The sequence below is a fragment of the Cryptomeria japonica genome, chromosome 9 (assembly GCF_030272615.1).
Source record: "Cryptomeria japonica chromosome 9, Sugi_1.0, whole genome shotgun sequence".
Lineage (NCBI taxonomy): Eukaryota > Viridiplantae > Streptophyta > Pinopsida > Cupressales > Cupressaceae > Cryptomeria > Cryptomeria japonica.
The window spans coordinates 101,945,704-101,963,780 of NC_081413.1; positions in this window are offsets into that span (position 1 = coordinate 101,945,704).

An 18,077-nucleotide genomic window follows, 5' to 3' on the forward strand; every position below is an offset into this window, starting at 1 on the left:
TCTCTATTATTGCATTGTACGTAGATAATATTTTATTTTTAGATAACAATAATGATGTAATTCATGACTTGAAGTATCAACTTTCAACACAATTTGAGATGGACTTAAGGGTTCCTACATATGAGGAGTAGATTAGAAGATTTAGATTTGATTAACATAGAGCAAATATGTGAAATTTAACACGATAACTTGTAGACTATTGTGTTCCTGAATCCTATCTAGATGGGAATCAAAGTATCCATACAGTAGTGTTTTACCTCACTTAGTGAGATGGAGGGCATAGTTGGAGTACCTTATGCTAGTTTTGTTGGGAGTGTGATACATGTAATGGCCTATCCTAGACCAAAAATTATCCAAAAACGAGGATTCTTGTGTTGTTTTATGGCTAATTTTGGATGAAATCATTAGGATGAAGTAAAGAGTCTTCAAATATTTGTAGGGTACCTTTAAGTACTCTATTTGTTATCATGACAATTCTATAAGAGACTAGCTCTCCATATATATTTATGAATTTGTGGATTCAGATTGGGCATGAGATGTTGATAGTAGAAGAGCGATACGTGGATATATGTTCAATTTATTTGGTGATTCTATTTAGATTAGGCATGAGATGTTGATAGCAGAAGAGCGATAAGTCGATATATGTTCGATTTATGGTTGCAAGGAAGCCATCTAACTTAAAAGATTATGTTTAAATGTGGCATTGAGTTAGATATTATTATCTAGTTTTTGTAATAATTGAATTATTATATGTTTGACAAAGAATACAACTTTTTATGTGAGGATGAAACATAATCATATCCAATACCAATTTGTCTGTGACATGCTAGAGGAGGGAAGGGTGATGTTGGAGAAAGTTGACACTTTGAAAATGTTGTAGGTGCATTGATAAAGCCAATGAGCATAGAAAAGCTTAAGTGACGTGAGTATATGATCTAGTTGGTCCCTAGCAATTAATTGAAAGTGTTGGCTATCCCTTTGCTCTTACAAGATGTTCAACAAGTGGGAAAATGTTAGGAAATGCCTCAACATTTCATCATAATGTTAAAACACAAAAAAATTGGGTTATAGAATTTAAAAAAATCAACATTTGGGCTATAGAGATCCATTTTCCTTGAACTTCTTTTGGATGGGTTGTAATCAATTCCTTAGTTTAGGGGATGTAGATCTCTTCAAGTTCTACAATTACAAAAGCAGTCAATAAACTTCTTAGATAAAATAATATGAACTTCAGAAGTTGGGTCTTCCACATTGAAAATGCAAAGCATCTATGGCACATAAGAGAGCTACAAAAAGGAGTTACACTTGTTGAACAACTTATTATGTATGTTATGACATGCCATAAGACATATTTGAATGGAGATAATGGATTCAAAATAGAGTGTTCAAGTTGGTGAATGGATTATGATAAGCTTATGATAGATGGAAGGAATATATTATTTTTAGCTTGTGAACTCATCTTCAAATTTGGGCATTGGATTTTTAACTAGGGATTTGGGCACCACCTTTGAGAGGTTTTAGCTTATCATTCTTAAGTACCATTTGATGGTTTCATGCATTATTTCTACTCATTGGGTACTTATGATGGAGGTTGGATAGTGAGTTTTGTCTAGGTACTTGTCACTTTGTGCCTCCCCTTGTATTGTCCCATTGATTATAATTGATTTGAGAAATTTATGTGAGTTAACAAAGTCGTGTATATCTGATCTCAGTGCTTTGTTGCCAAATTTATTAACACATTTGGGTAGGGCAAAAAAATCGATTTAATTGCTTTTAATGTTTTTGCAAAACTCTCTAAAGGAAGAAAATTATGGTTTTACAAGTTTTCTCCTTCCAACCACCCCAAGTGCAATTCAGATGCCTTTTCTCACAATTGTCTAGTCTAGTTAGGTTTTCCCATAAATGTTCAATTCAATTATTAATCCTTGAAAAGGTTAGAAAATATGGAAAATGTGGCTAAGTCAAAGGTTTATGAGATCCTACCATCTATATGAACCTAACCATTCAAATGTTTTTTATTCGATTTAGATGAATTTTCTTGCAATGCCTAGTTCCAACCAAAATATGCACGCTTGGATCCCATTTAATCTAATTTAATTTTTGTGGAATTCCGAGCTCCATCTAAACCCAACCTTTTGAAAGTTTTAATATCTTGTTGACCTCACTTTCCTTTCAACTCAACCATTTACTAAGAGGAATTTAATTTTTGCATAGACTCATCCCCTATGATAACCATGCCTCTAGAAAAAAATAACTTTTCAAACCAAATGTCTGGTTCACTTGATATATTACTTCTTTAAAACCCTTATTCCCTTCCTTGATCCATTGATGTTTGGCTTTGATTTGGCACATTGCCCTTTATAATGATCAAGTTTGCCTAACTGCATTTCTGTAATAGCAATATAATTTTGGATTTTTTCATGATGGGGGTCAATATTTAGTTGTTTTCTAGCATGTTATAGTTGTCATTGAAGGCATTTCTCTTTATGTTTACATCTCCAATCCATTCTCTTTCCAAAGAATTAAAGAAAATCAACACATTGAGCTAGGGCATCATTCCACCAAACAATCCATGAATCTCCTTCAAGAGGTTTAGGAATAAAGTTCCAAATTTCCACCAAAGCTGAAACACCTTCATTATTTTTTAGATGGGAGGTATTAAGCTTGAAGGGTAGTTGATAAGAAAGGTTCACACTTTGAGAAAGAGAAAATTTTTGGAAAATGATTTGATAAAGTTGTTGAATAATCCACATGCACCAATAACCACAATCAATTTTTTTGGATGGGTATTATGAGAAGTAAAATCAGTCCAATCTACTAGTTTACCGTCACTACCAATTTTACAATTAGTCCAAGTGAATCAATTGTTTGCATGATTGGAGAACTAATTATGATTTGGATCAATAACTCCAAGCAAATTTTGGCAATAAGTCCATTTTTCAAATTCTTCTTGGCTAAGTTTAAAATAGATAAACTGACTATGATCTTCATTGTGTTCCACCATATTAAAATCTCCTCTCAACACCTAATCAACATTGGGAAGACTTTTGGACATATAATCTCCAAGATCACATCTTTCTTTTGGATTGTTAGGAGCATAAATATAGCACAAACACAAGGGCTATCCATTGATAAAAGAAGGGTTGATGTTGGCAACATTGCAACAAACTAAGAGGGGAGGGCGTGGGGGGTGAATTAGTTTGCACAAAAACTTACTACAACTTAAACCACAAATCAGATATTATAATTAACAATTAAACCATGATACAACACCACATCAATAACACACATAACACCAAAATTTTTTGATGTGGAAAACCTGGTTAAGGGAAAAACCACGGTGGGAACCTACCCACAATGAAATAATACCTTGTTAGGAGTAAATGAAATATTTCAATGGGGAATGCACATGCATTCACGTGCACTGCTTAAAGCTCATTGCTCAAATAATAAATCTAGAAAGGCTACAACCCTTAGGAAAGGCTCACTGCCTTGTAGGAAGTCTCATTGACTTACAAAAGAATTCAGACAACAATCCAGATTACATGAACTGTGAAAATAGCATCTCCATATGCCCGAGTACAATTTCGGTTAAGCTCACTATCAAATCTTCTCTGCAACACACTCCTTTGCATAACTTCACACAACTTCCCTGCTACTGAATGATTGATACAATATTCGCACATATCATGATACCTCACAATGATTATTACAATCATTTATACAAGTCATCAACCTATATTACAAGGTTGGCTAAACCTTTAATACAAATTAAAAAATAATAACCTCACACACTACAACAATACATGCGGACCAAAACAATGTCAGCTAAGACATAGTCTAGACCTAAACAACCACTGTAAATACACAACACCTCCAACAATTACACCTCAATCATCTGCAACACACAACATTAAGAATGTCGCATAACATGAAGAACATCACCGAACAAAGAAAAATCTTCAATAACATGCACAATAATCAAACTGGACCACCAACACGCATAGAACATGATCTAGAAACATTCACAAGAAACGTCAATTGTACCACAACAACTCGGATTACAAGAATCATCATCATTTCTCTACTAGATCTCAAGAACACCATCATAACTGACTGTCAACCTGAAAGATTTGGTTGTGGATTTCCAAATCATGAACAAATTGAATCGAGGACACACATCAACGTCTGGAATACATCCCACACCTCTGCAACTAAAGATATTATAATTCTGGAGCAATACAGAGCACAAACCAGAATATCGAATAACACGAACAACTGAATAACATCATTAATATCGGATCTCATAAGTCGATCAAATAAACATGCGGACCTCTAAAACTTCTACTGAATCAACTAGAGATAAGAATATCAAAACCCATTAAACCACATTAGTTCATCTGCAACACACAAGCTAAACCAACTCATCCAACCAAACTGGAATACACAGAAGAATATGTTGACATCAATGACAACACATCAACCAATGTCCAACAATCTCCCCCTTTGGCATTGATGGCAACATATGAATGTGAAAAAAAATCAATGCAAAGAAAGAAATAAACTCACAATAATATCCCTTAAAATCACAAGGACTAGCTCCCCCTTAGACAAATAAATCAAATCACAAATCTCGAAATGCTCCTCTCCCATAGAGTTTTTCACATGCTTCTCTCCCCCTTTGACATCAATGACAAAGTCTCATGAATCATGATTCTCTCCCCACAAGTAGCAACCTCACTCATCAATCCAGATCACAAAATATCTCTATGAAGTTCATCGGACTGATGCAAATCCATGCATCTTAGTTCTCATTAGGAGGGACAATCACCCCTAGCTTCTCTTTGAGATACTCAAAAGAATCTTTAGACAAAGGCTTCGTAAAGATGTCTACAATATGTTCCTTTGTAGATACTATTGGATATTGCTACTGCTAGGATATGTTGTTGCCATTGATGTCAACATATTCCTGTGCTCCTATATTGCAGAGAGTTGGTTTGGTTGTTTCAGTTGGTATGTTGCAGATGTGCTAGTGCGGATTTGTGATTTTAGTAATGAAGTATGTCTAGTTGATTTGGTGTTGGTTCCATGATGATATGTGGTGATTTGATTGGGTTATGGATTTCGGTATGAGGATCGGTTTTTCAATGTTCAGTGTTCTAGTGTTCTAGTATTTGATCCATTGTGTTCTAGTATAGGTGTAGACACTTAAAAACAATTATTTTAATTATTTTTAATTCCTCGCATAATTAATTAATTAATTATGTTAATTCAAATTCCTCTCAATATTAATTAAATATAATTAATATTGTCACTATAGCATATGATTGATTTATTTAATAAAATAAATCCCTTTCTTTATTCTTCTAAAAAAATCAAATCCTTGCAAATCTTCCTCTTAGCTAATTAATTTCAATTAATTAGTTAACTGACATGATTCCTACAAATCATCTTCTTAATTCATCATTAACCTAATAAATTCTTCTAGAAGCTCCCTAAATTCACTTAACATTAGTCTTCTAATTTTTTATTCCCTGCACTCATTCTCTCTCCTAGTCAAGTTCTCCTACAAATATTAATCCCACCTAATATTTCCTCTAATCCCCCTCCTAATGAGTCGTTAATGGTTAATCATCATGATTAGCCACAAAGTCAACTCTTTGTCCTTTTCATCCAGCCATTAGCTTTAAATGCTCTTTTCCTAGGTGAATGTAAGATTTTCGAAATCTCACATTCCTCCAGGCATTCCCTCTCCCAAGGAATTTTTAATTCTTTTTTATTCCTCCAATCCCCATAATATCTTTTTTTGGAGAATTTTTAATTCCTCCAATGCACCTTGTGGAGGGTGGAGATACGAAATGCCTTTAAGGCATATTTATTGGTTTCCACACCCTCTCTTGGAGCTTGTGTGAGCTCACAAGTAAATCTTATCCCTTCATCTCGAATCCATCCTAGCCATCTGTTTTTCTTTCCTCTTCCTATAAATAAAGGGCTCCATCCCTTCATTTGGACATCTTGAAATCCAGTAAGCTTATGCTGCCCTTTTGAGCCCAGGAAATCATCTTGGCAACTTGATCATCTCATCCTTATCATTCATCCTTATCATTTGTGCACAATATTGGAGAGCCATCCACATCCAACAATCAAAGGAGCACATCAAGTGGAGCATTATCAAGGGGCGCCTTCACTTCATCAAGCTTAATCCGAAGGAGAAGGTAAAATAGCAAGGTGAAATGGTCTTTTCATTCTATTTTAGCATTTTGCATGTTTATTTCGCTAGGTTTTGATCATTTGACTTTCAAATCTATTTTCCCCTCTTCATTTTGGCACACCCGGTGGGACCCACATCCCTAAGAACTAATGTTGTTGTGTTTTTAGGTTTTTGTGAGTTGTGAGACATAGGTTCCAGAATAGTGTGACTGCAGAATATATATATATATATATATATATATATATATCTTTTTCGCAGGTTCCAGAATCGCAGCTTTGCATTTCTGCGCGACAACTCCTCCTTATTCTGTTCTGTTTTTTTTTTTTTTATGTTTCTGTTTCTGTTGCAGCACGACAACTCTATTATCTGATTTGTTATTTGATTTGTTGTCTACTCTATTTTAGTATAATCTGTGTGAAAGTAGGAGAGTATGCTCTTGTCTATATAGACAATCATAAATCCAGACCTTTCACTTTTCTATTCTATTTAGCACGACTGTATGCTCTGACCGTAGGAAAGTGTGAAAATAGGAGAGTATGCTCTTGTCTATCTAGACAATCAGAAATCCAGACCTTTGACACTTTTCTATATGTGCAGTGCTACTGTCTGTTCTGTTAATCTGTCTGAAAATTTTAGGCGCTAACTGTAGTCTGCATTTAATTTATTTATTTCCTGTCATCTGCTCTGTTTAAATATAATCTGTCCGCTCACAGGAAAGTGTGAAAGTAGGAGAGTATGCTCTTGTCTATCTAGACAATCAGAAATCCAGACCTTTGACATTTTTATTTTATTCTGTTTAGTGCGACTGTTTGCTCTGTTAAATCTTTTTCCATAACTTTTTCCCTTTTTATCCAATCACCTCCAAATTTTTTCCATATTATCCATCTCCAACTTTTGCTTCTTTGTCCCTCTTGGACAAATTTTCCCATTCCTTCATCTTTCCTCCAAAATCCTCATTTTACGCTTGCCTATCCCTTGGAAAGTGACAAAAACCTAGTCAAACCCCATTTACCCATCAAAACTTCCTTCAAATCCACATTTGTCATTAGTAAAAATGTTTTTATTCATGTTTTTCTATTCATTCCCAAAAAATTAAAAAAATTAATATTTTTGTCATTTTGTTGCTTTTTGTAGGACGCTTGTTGAAGACTCTATTTTTCAAACTACTAATCAAGTTGTTTTGTAGGACGCTTTTTGAAGACTCTATTTTTCAAACTACTAATCAAGTGGTTTTGCAGGTTGCCTAGCTGATTCAACCAAATATTGTGCATTTATTTAAATTAGGCACCTAGATATTAATTAAAATGGAATGAATCATTGTCTTATGTGTCTTTAAGAAAAGCACAAAGGTAGGAAAGTATGCTCTCGTCTTACTAGACGATCAGAAATCTAGACCCTCCAACCTTTTCTTGTTTGATTGTGTGTTTACCTCTAGCGGGCCTGCCCTCCCAACTTGCTCTTTTAGAAGGTAAGAGGGGAATGACCCAAGTAAGTACACTCGGACCTGGGGTTCCCAACTCACTATAATAAATAGGCCATTGACTACGAAAGGGTTAATGGTTGGGGCTATATGAGAGTTCACTCTCACATTGGGTGCTTAGTAGGATCCTAGAGCTCTCAATCATGCTTGCGTGACTACTAAGTTCTTGGTGCTTCATTGGGCTATAGGCCTCAATTGCGCTTGCGCAACTTCGAAGGGTAGCTCCTAACGGGAAGACTTACTAAACACCTTGTTCATAGTGGCCAAAAACCTTCTAGTCATTGGTGCAGGAGGTTGGACCTCTGAAGCGGCCTATATTCTTACGGCCCTTAGTAGAGACACAAAGTTTGCCATGAGGAGTTTTCATGGGAATTGATTGTTGGCTGCCTCGAGAAGTGAGTGCCGTGGAGGGGAGCCAGTGGGGTCAAGCATCTAAGTGTCCGCTTTGGGTAAGCGTAGATGGGAAACCAATTGGGATTCAATGACTATTGTCCTTGCCAGCCTTAAGAATGTTGTATATGAGCATGAGTGTCTTTGATATAATATGCATTTGATCACCGTGTTTGCTTTGTTTGATACATACTTGCCAAGAGTAGACTAAAACACATCACTATCCCCAAACACTTTGCAAAAACACTTGTCAAGACACAAACAATTGTCCAAGTCATTACCCACACAAAGTCCAAAATTGTGTCAAAACTTGTCCGTCCCATTTTTCATAAGCCTAAGAGAGAAGCTAAGAGTCCGTCATCTCCAATCAACATTCAAGTTTGTCCTTTGAAATACCAACTATCGTCCAAATTAGGGTGGTCGTATCCCTTCATACAACTTGCCATTCGAATCGATCCTTCATGTTCATACCAAAGACAACCTAGTTATCAATTTTCTTCTAAACCATCACTACCATACCTTCTTCATCAATCATCCTCAAATTTCTTAAATCCTTTCATCACAAATTTCTTAAATCTTTTCTTTCATCACAAATTTCTCAAGTCCTTTCATCCTCAAATTTCTTAAATCCTTTCATCACACAAATTTCTTAAATCCTTTCATCCTCAAATTTCTTAAGTCCTTTCATCACAAATTTCTTAAGTCCTTTCATCACAAATTTCTTAAATCCTTTCTTTCATCACAAATTTCTCAAGTCCTTTCATCCTCAAATTTCTTAAATCTTTTCATCACACAAATTTCTTAAGTCCTTTCATCACAAATTTCTTAAGTCTTTTCATCCTCAAATTTCTTAAATCCTTTCATCACAAATTTCTTAAATACTTTCATCCCAAATTTCTTAAGTCCTTTCATCCTCAAATTTCTTAAGTCCTTTCATCCTCAAATTTCTTAAATCCTTTCATCACAAATTTCTTAAGTCCTTTTATCACAAATTTCTAAAATCCTTCCATCACAAATTTTCTAAGTCATTTCATCACAATTTTCCTAAGTCTTTTCATCACAAATATCGTGTATGGTCGCAACTCGATCCCAAAAGAAAAAGATGGCTGATCAACAATATGGCATGCCAGACATTGGTGTCCTATATGAAGATCCCACGCAAGATCATACACAAAGTGGGCAACGAAGCGATCAAGATCAAAGCCAAAATCTTGACATGGTTATGAATTTTGTCCAGAAGTGCAAACTTTCCTAGCGGATTCTTATAACCAAGAGATGATGGAAAAATTTATCAAACACAATCCTACTGCACTTCTGAAAACTCTTCTTGAACATGGAGCTCAACTTCCACCTGAATTTAATAGATCCGCTCTCACCCAAATACCACAAGGAGACCTCGCTCCCACACAAAGTGCTGCACCTACTATTCAAACTCAATCAATTGCACCCCCATCAATCATCTAGGCTCAATCAATGCCACCTGCGGTACCTCCCACCGTGATCTCCATCCCACCTTCTTCCTCCTTACCATCCATACCACTATCAAATCCGATCTCATCCATTCTCCAACAAACTTCTATACCACCTCCTTCTATTCAACCACATATTTCTATTCCACAAACTTCCCTTTCTCCCAACAATGTCGCAAATTTTATCCGGACTGCACTCGATCCCATCACAACAATTGGCAGACCGCAACCAACTATCACACAAACCCCAGCGACATCGGTCATCACATCTCACGTTCCCACCTCCTCATCATATCAATATATTGGTGGTGGTGCATCTTCTTTGGTTCATCCAATTCTTGGGGCAAATACAATCCATCAATATCAAAGTCCACAACAAGACCTCATCAAAGAAATTCAAGACATGAAGAATATCATCAAAAACATGAAAGAAAAGACTAATAAAAGGAAAACTTACTCATTCGAAGAGTTTTGCCCTTGTCCTTATTACCCATCTATATCAGTTGCACCATATCCCCCGGGATTTGAGATCCCTAAATTCATCAAGTATGAAGGCAAAGGAGACCCCCACGACCATGTCCGAGAATTCCACATCTTATGCCAAGAAGTCTCCTATAGTGACCTTTATCTTCGCAGACTCTTTCCTAAGAGTCTCACGGGAGACGCCCTAACATGGTTCTCATCTTTACCACGAGGTTCCATTGTCTCTTTTCCAGACTTGGCAGAAAAATTTGTGGCCCACTATGCATAAAACATGGGTAATGATGTTTCTATGATGGACTTATGTAATACAAAACAAAGGCCCGGAGAAACCTTCACCAATTTCCTACAAAGATGGCAACATCTTATCAAGAAATTCCAGTGGGATATGCCTGAACAACATCAAATTGAGCTATTCCAAAAGAACTTGGTGCCTGAACTTTCAAGACCTTTAATATCTCAATGTATCAAATCCTTCCAAAAATTGATAGATAAGGGCCTTGCCCTCGAACGTGTCTTGTTGGAGGAAGGAACCTTGAAACATTACCAAAAATCAACACAAAGTTCTTCCTCTTATTATAACGACAAGCCAAAATTCTGGTCCAAAAACAAAAATGTGGTCAATGATGGCGTAATTGATGCAAAGCAGGTCCAAACCATGGCCGCTCCCCCAAAATCCACCACCAACAATCATCAATTCAACAACCAAAATCAATCCCAAAAACCTCACAACAATGTCTCAATCTAGGGACGACCACCCTGATCGAATAACAGGACTCCAAGAGATTTCACTCCTCTGGCTGAGCCTATTGAAGTGGTGTTTCAAAAACTTGTCCAAGCAGGTATAGTGGTTTTTCCAATCACTCGCCCGTTTGACCCCAATCAACCTAAACCAAGATGGTATAATGAAAATGATTATTGTGAATACCATCGTATCAAGGGACATGATACATGAAAGTGTATGAAACTGAAGATCTACATACAAGATCTCATTGATAGAGGTGAGATTGAAGTAGCAAATGCAAAACCTGGTAATAACAATGACAAACTCAAAATGTACCGGAACCCTTTCTGAATCATGATAAAGGAAAAGGCTCATAATCTAATGCAATGGGTTACACTAATCATGTAACTGGTTTTGATTTTTTGCTAGGTTGCATTGAACCTGCAGACAATAATGTCAATGTCATAACCATCCAAGGAGTTAATCCTCCTTCTTCCCAAAGCAGACCAAATCCTGCTCGGATAGTCATTCAAGGCGCCACACCTTCCACCTCCCATTTCCAGAATGACTGCAATGCAACTACACGCCGAGGAAGAGTCACCATCCAAGGAGTTCCTCCCCCACCAAATCCCCCACCCATGTCTTCCACCTGCCGATATGACCTCCTTGATCAACTTGGGAAGACACCTACGCAGATCTCCATTTTGGAACTTCTCAAGACCTCCCCGGTCCATAAAGAAATTTTGGAACAAGCCCTTCTCCAATCACGCGTTCCAGATAACATCAACACCACCCAATTCCAAGCCCTCATTGGAAACCTTGCTGCCCAACAACACATTGTATTTAACTCCAAAGATACTCCCGTAGATGAAGACCATAATAAACCTTTGCACATTGAAGCTCTTATCCACAAGCACAAGGTCAAACGTATCCTGATAAACGGTGGATCTGGGCTTAATCTGTGCACATACAAATTAATAAAATAATTGAGACTTTCTGAGGATCTGATAGACACATCAGGAAGGATCACAATAAAGGCATATGATGATGCAGAAAGAATTTCAAAGGGCGTGGTCACCTTACCTCTTCAAGTGGGCCCCATTACAATTGAAACCCCTTGCCAAGCACTAGATCTTGATCTCCCCTACAACATTCTCCTCGGGAGGCCATGGATTCATTCCTTGCAGGCCGTACCCTCCACCTATCACCAATGCATCAAATTCCCCTATAACGGAAGAGAGATCACTATCAAAGGTGATCCCCAACCTTTTCAATATTGTAAACTATTAGAGGGGAAGCATCCGTATCATTGCCCACTAAATAGACCCTCTCCAACACCTCCATATGACACATCAAATGTTGCCTCCACATCATCCCAACCAGATAATCAAATCAAGATCTTGTACAATGGCTGTGGAGAATACAAATTGGAGGACGTCTTATTAATAGGCAACCTCCCTCTCTCTCCTAAAACATTTGGCAAACCAAAGAGATAAAAAAGGACCCAAAACCAATCATGCAATGCCAAAACACCACCTTCCAGCAATGGGGCCCACTTGATAACGAGAGCCTCGAAGTAGATATCTCTTCATTGCTGTACCAGGAAGAAGATGAAGATCCAACAAGAATATCCAAAGAAATGTACCCAAAAGCATCTGCCATAGTTGAAAAAATGGGTTACAAAGGACACGGCCTGGGACTAGAGGAGAAAGGAAGAAAAACACCCATAAATCCTATCTCCTACAGATACAACAGAGGCTTGGGGTACACCCCAGTGCCTAAGATTACTATCACTGGTGCCCGTTCTAGTCCTTCGGATATCGAAAGCGTTGACGAAGAGGAATTCCATGAAATGCCTTATGAATATGAGAAAGATATCTTCTTGGATGCTTACATCAATACCATCACCCCCGTAACCCCTCCCACTTCACATGAGCTACATCTTGTCCATCCTGAACTCATTGATTGGGGCCAACGAGACAAACCCACTTTAGATATCTGCGCTGATGATAATGCTCTCATTGCTCTCCTAACAACGCAAAATATGGAAGATTGTAGCAGAATCGAGGGTATTCAACTACACAAAAAGGGATACTTTGGTAGTCAGGTAAATTCCCTTAGCCACAAAAAAGATAATAAAAGAAAAAGATATGATTCCCTAGGTGAAAATCTCCCTGAGGCGCCTTTGGATGAACAAGAAATAAAAACAAAGGGCGTATCTGAAAGTGAAAACCTGGAAAAGGCACTTGACAATGAGGGATTTGACCTCCCTACCATTGGTTACCTTCCACAGGACAAATCAAATTTGTTGATAGAAGAAACAGACAACATCAACATGGGCACTGAGGTCATTCCAAAAAATATGCTCATTGCCAAATCCCTCATAGAAATCGAGAAACAAGACTTCATCAACTTCCTTACAGAGGTAAAAATCAATTTTGCATGGTCCTATTCTGATATGCCAGGGTTGGACCCTGCCTTGGTGGTTCACAATCTCGCCGTCCGCCCAGATGCAAAACCTGTAAAACAGAAATTGCACAAAATGCACCCACATATTGCACTCCTAGTCAAGGCAGAACTTCAGAAGTTGTTAGATGCAGAATTTATCAAACCAATAGATTATGTTGAATGGGTCTCCAACATTGTACCTGTCGGCAAACCTGCTGGGGGCATCCACATCTGCACAGATTTATGAGATCTAAATATAGCTTGTCCTAAAGATGATTTCCCGCTCCCCAATATAGACATGATTGTGGACCTTACAACAAGACATGAAATGCTATCGCTAATGGATGGGTTTTCTGGATACAACCAAATCAGGATAGAAGATGAGGATTAGCATAAAACTACATTCACAACACCATGGGGTACCTTCTGTTACCGAGTCATGCCTTTTGGCCTTAAAAATGCTGGAGCTACGTATCAACGGGCAATGACAACAATTTTTCATGACCTCTTGCACAAAATTATGGAGGACTATGTGGATGATCTGCTAGGCAAATCTAAGACAAGACAAGAACACATTCCCATTCTAAAGCAAATCTTTGAAAGATTAGAAAAATACAAACTACGGCTGAATCCAAAAAAATGTGTGTTTGGAGTCACATCGGGAAAACTATTAGGATTCATTGTTTCCCGCAGAGGCATCGAGGTTGATCCTGCAAAAGTAAAAGCTATCATGGAAATGCCTCCACCAAAAACTCTCAGACAACTACGCAGTCTCCAGGGAAAACTCCAGTCTATCAGACATTTCATTTCACAGCTAGCAGACAAGTGCCATCCATTTGCACACCTGTTACGTAAAGACACAAAATTTAAATGGGATTGCCTATGTCAAAAGGCCTTTGAGAAATTAAAAGAATATCTAGCATCACCTCCCATATTGATGCCTCCTGCTCCTGGAAAACCCCTTATTTTTTATATATGTGCTACTACAGTGGCATTGGGGGCATTATTGACGCAAACAAATGATCAAGGGAAGGAACACACCATTTACTACATCAGTTGAACGTTGGTAGGATATGAACTCAATTACACCCCCATTGAAAGAGCATGTTTGGCAGTAGTGTTCATCACACAAAAACTACGACACTATATGCTAAATAATAAGACAAAATTAATTGCTAAAATTGATCCACTTAAATATCTCTTGTCCAAAGCTGCTCTCATTGGCAGAACCACCAAATGGGTCATGCTCTTAAGCGAGTTTGACATTGAATATGTGGATAGAAAGGCAATCAAGGGACAAGTTATTGCAGATCAGTTAACTAAAGCTCCACTTCCAGGTGGTCACCCTCTTCTCACAGAATTACCAGATGAGTACATTATGACTGTTACCACATCCTCCACATGGCAATTGTATTTTGATGGCTCCTACACTCAAAATGGATCGGGGGCAGGAATATTATTGGTCACACCTCAAGGAGATGGCATCCCCAAATCATACAAGATAGCCTTTGCATGTACCAACAATATAGCAGAATACGAGGCCCTCATCACAGGTTTATGCTTGGCTATCCACTGAAAAATAAATAAGTTACAAGTTTATGGTGATTCTCAGCTCATTATAAAACAAGTCAATGATGAATACCAGACAAAAGATGATAAACTCCTTCCCTACCGTACCATGGTTGAAGATCTTAAACAATATTTCATGGCAATCAAGTTTGATCAAATCCCACGAACAAACAACAGGGTTGCAGATGCAATGGCCACCATTGGTTCCCTCCTTCAAATGCCAGCACACAGTCAGAAGTGCGAGTTCTTGGTCGACCAATTGTTTATACCGGCATACGACCTATCAGAATCTGAAATGGTGTTTGTTCTCATTGGTCGAGAGTCCCTTTGGTACCAAGAAACTTTCACTTTCCTCAAAGACAACACCATTCCCCCACATCTCACCAAAACCCAACAACAAACTTTCATCCGCCAATGTTCCCATTACACCATCCTTGCAGACACCTTGTTCAGAAGGCATTTTGATGGTTCCCTCCTAAGGTGTTTAGATAAACAAGAAGCCGAATGGGCATTACGCGAAGTACACGAGGGCATCTGTGGGGCACACTCAAGTGGACTCACATTGGCTTAAAAATTTTTTAGAACAAGATACTATTGGCCTAAAATGGAAGAAGATGCATACAACTATGTGAAGAAATGCATCCCTTGCTAGCAGCATGGTGACAAGATTCATGCACCGTCACAAGAATTGCAGCCATTCATTACACCATGGCCCTTCTCACAGTGGGGGCTCGATCTCATTGGGAAAATCCACCCTTCATCTTCCAATAGACATAAATTCATTATCACCGCCACCGAATACTTCACCAAGTGGGTAGAGGCTATCCCTCTTACTTTCACCACTGGCAAGCAAATATCCAAATTCATCTTGAACTACCTAATCTGTCGATCTGGCATCCCAAAAGTTATCATCACAGATAATGGTAAACAATTTAAAAACCAGGATGTCAAAGAACTCTGCCAAAAATTCAACATCCAACACCGCTTCTCCACTCCATATTATCCCCAAGGCAATGGCCAAGATGAGGCTTCTAATAAAACCCTAATAAAAATCCTCAAAAAGACAGTCAATGAAGCGGGCTGTGATTGGCACCTCCAAATCCATCCTGCATTGTGGGCCTACCGTACCTCCATCCGTACCCCCATAGGTGCCACTCCTTATTCCCTAGTATTTGGTTCCGAAGCTATCCTTCCCCTTGAGATCGAGATCCCCTCTCTAAGGGTATCACTGCAAAACATCCTACCAGAGGAAGAATACAGAATTGCTCACTTGCAAGAGCTAGAATTGTTAGATGAAAGGCGCCTCAAGGCCTTGAATCATCTCCGGGTATATCAAAACTGTCTACGCATGAGTTATCATAAAAAAGTCAGAACCTGAGAATTTCGAGTTGGTGATCTTGTCCTCATGGAGAATAAAAAAAATCTACAAGAAAGAGAAAAGAAAGGCAAGTTCGAGCCTAATTGGCTTGGACCATATGTAATCACAGTGAAATATGGATCAAGAGATTATCAGTTGGCTACTCCTAAAGGCGATCCTTTGGATGATCCAATGAATATCATGCACCTCAAAAGATTTTATGCTTAGTCCTCAGAAAGTCTTAAATTGTAAAAAAAAAAAAATTAAAAATCAAGAAAAAAAAAATTAAAAATCAGAAAAAGATCCTGAAAAAAATCGTCACTTTGGTGAAAACATGTGTGTAGGTGCCAAGGTAAATAACCAGATCCACTGTCTATCATGTCGATACTACAAATCATCTGCCATCCAGCCCACCCATGCGCAACATTCCTTCTTTTCCGCCTCCCAATAAAACATGCGTATGATGATGAAGTCTTCGCCTGAGTCATGAATAAGGAATGTCCCATTGAAACTGAGATTTTATGCCTTTGTGTGTAAGCTTCAAGAAGTCTTGAGAAACAATCCCAAGTCCATCCTACTTCTACTCTTGGCAAGAGGTATCATGTGGTCACAAGGAAGAGACTTGTTAGATCTTTTCATATAGGCTTGTATCTTTTGCCCTACGACTGCCACTATTTATGATTGCTTGGGTTCTTCCATATTCAGGTACATTATGATAGGTGCATACTGGGGCATATTTCATAGTATGGAATGTTTTGGATCCTTCTTGTATAAATCGGCGACCTGGTACTAGTGTTTATCAACACTTACCTTCTCGTGTACAAGAGGTATCGGTGTGTTTGAGGGTTTCCTTGCACAAACCCATAGCTCTGTATTAGTGTTTCTTAATACTTGCATTGTTGTGTGCAAGAAATTCCCATTTGTCTATAGAGTCAGTCCACGCCCTGCGTTTCTCATGGCATCCTGATTTCTATAATCAATGGTGCAAGTCTCTCAGGGCAACATCAAACTAGGTTGGCTCTCCACATTTGTTGTGCACAAAATCTCACCATTATTCCATGAAATCCTAAACTCAGTAATCCCATGGAGTTCTCAATTGCCCCCATTTTCCTCCGCGGTCTCACATCTCGTATTCTTCTTTCCAAATACCTCATGACTGCTTCATATTTGTTCCTCATCTATCCCTTCCACCTTAATTTTTCTTCCTCTAATTTTTTTTTTTCCTCACATAATCAATTCTGATTCTGATTCATGTCTTATACAGGATGTATCCTTCTCGAAACCAGACACTCTGATCATGTCTTATACAGGATGTATCCTTCCCTAAACCAAACACTCCGGTCATGTCTTATACAGGATGAATCCTTCCTGAAACCAGACGTTGTGATCAATCATGTCTTATACAGGATGAATCCTTCCTGAAACCAGACGTTGTGATCTGATCATGTCTTATACAGGATGAATCCTTCCTAAAACCAGACGTTGTGATCTGATCATGTCTTATATAGGATGAATCCTTCCTGAAACCAGATGTTGTGATCAATCATGTCTTATACAGGATGAATCCTTCCTGAAACTAGACATTGTGATCTGATCATGTCTTACACAGGATGAATCCTTCCTGAAACCAGACGTTGTGATCAATCATGTCTTATACAGGATAAATCCTTCCTGAAACCAGACACTTTGATCATCTTTGTCTTATACAGGATGAATTCTTCTTGAAACCAGCCACTCTGATCATGTCTTATACAGGATGAATCCTTCCTGAAACCAGATATTATGATCAATCATGTCTTATACAGGATGAATCCTTCTTGAAACTAGACACTTTGATCATCTTTGTCTTATACAAGATGAATTCTTCTTGAAACCAGTCTGAATCTAGATCTTATCAATCGAATCAAATCAAATTTATTAGGATATCAATTTCGCAAAACTCCAAAGAT